Raw genomic sequence first — 1,855 nt, forward strand, 5'->3', positions numbered from 1 at the left:
ACAAAATTTTAATTAGGAAGATGACAGTAAAATAGTAGAGTTGCTTATTATGATTTTATGGTAGTTTAAAAAGTCAGTGTTAAAATTTTACTGTCTTTCAATTATGTCAGCATACTACAATAGCATTTGAAGACATCGTGGAATAACTGCTATCATCAAGTTTAAGCCTGTTGTTTTTGACTGTGAAAAGTCCAATATATATAGGCTTATATGTTAATACCTGGGCTACAGTTAATGCTACTATTTTGAAAAGTAGAAACTCAAAGGTCAGACCAGCTGGAGGAAGTGCATACTGGGGTATACCGCTGAAGATTTTATCTGACGCATAGTAATTTTATCTTTCAATCTACTTCCTGTGTGCCACGATTTTGATGACTTGTCCTCCACTACACTATCTGGATTCCATAATATTCTCTACTCCAGTGAATGGAACAAAGTGAGCATTGACTACACTCTTCAAAATTATGAGCCAAAATAACTGTTTTGTGAGAGTCTGGTGGTTTGAATGAGAATGGCCCCCATAGGTTCATCTGTAGACTGCTTGGTGCCTAGTTGGTGGAACTTTTGGGCAAGGACTAGGTCTGGCCTTGTTGAATGAAGTGTGGCACTGGGGGTAGACTTTGGGGTTTCAAAAGCTCATATCATTTGCACTTAGTTCTCTCCTCCTTCCTCCTTCCCTCTCTCCCTTCCTCTCTTTCTCCCTCCTTCCCTCCCTCTCTTTCTCCCTCCTTCCCTCCCTCTCTTTCTCCCTCCTTCCCTCCCTCTATTTTTCCCTCCTTCCCTCCCTCTCTTTCTTCCTCCCTCCCTCCCTCTCTTTCTCCTTCCTTCCCTCCCTCTCTTTCTCCCTCCCTCCCTTTCTCCATCTCCCTCCCTCCCTCAATCTCCCTCCCTCCCTGTCCCTCCTTCTCTCCCTCCCTTCCTCTTGCTTTCTCTCCCCCTGCCCCCACTCTTTCCCTTCCCCTCCCCCTCTCTTCTCCCTCCCCCTCCCTCCCTCTCCCTCTCCCTCTCTCTCTCCCTCTCTCTCACCCTCTTTGCCTCCTCCTACTTGTGGACTCATTTTAAAGCCTCAGCTACTGCTCCCATGGTCCCTGAGATGACAGTCATGGAATGTAACTCTCTGCAACTATAAGCTCCAATAAATTCTGGTACAAGTTGCTTTGCCCACGGTATCTCGTGCAGATATAGAAGAGTGTGTAAGAATGTGTTGGAGTTTAGGGAAGCTCAGGTTGCTGTAAGAAATCTATGTAAGGAGTCTATGGGAGGTCAGAAGAATAGAACAAGATAGAAATGCAAAAGTGTACACAGCAGAGAGTATAGTCATGAGATTTCTGCTAGATGTCAAGACTGCAAATTAGATTAGAGGCCAAGCTGTAGCATTGTGCTAAGAACTCACTTATATTCTAAAGTTAGCTTTGAAGGAAGCTAACTTTAGAAGTAATTGAAAAGGAAATTTTAAGATAGCACAGACTTCATGCTGCAGCATGGTTATTAATGGCAGTGATGATGTGGAACTAAAATATTAACATTTGGATAAAAAAGGCTGCATTAAGGAAGTTTTGATTGTCACAGTGACACCCCACTGGAGAAAATTGATTTTATATTTACTACCAGGATCCATTCGAACCTAGCTTAGTACATAGTTTGGGGTGGGATTTTGAGTCCAATTCCCCTTCTTAGGCTGGGCTTTGTCTGATTTGAACCCGTGCAGACCTTGTGGATGCTAGCATAGTCTCTGTGAGTTCATGTATGCATCAGCTCTGCTGTGTCTGGAAGATGCTATTTCATTGGTGTCATTGACAACCTCTGGCTCTCGCAACCTTTCTCACTCTTCTTCACCTGTAGGACCCTGAGCTGA

This window comes from Apodemus sylvaticus, chromosome 19, assembly GCF_947179515.1.
Source record: "Apodemus sylvaticus chromosome 19, mApoSyl1.1, whole genome shotgun sequence".
In the NCBI taxonomy this organism is placed as follows: domain Eukaryota; kingdom Metazoa; phylum Chordata; class Mammalia; order Rodentia; family Muridae; genus Apodemus; species Apodemus sylvaticus.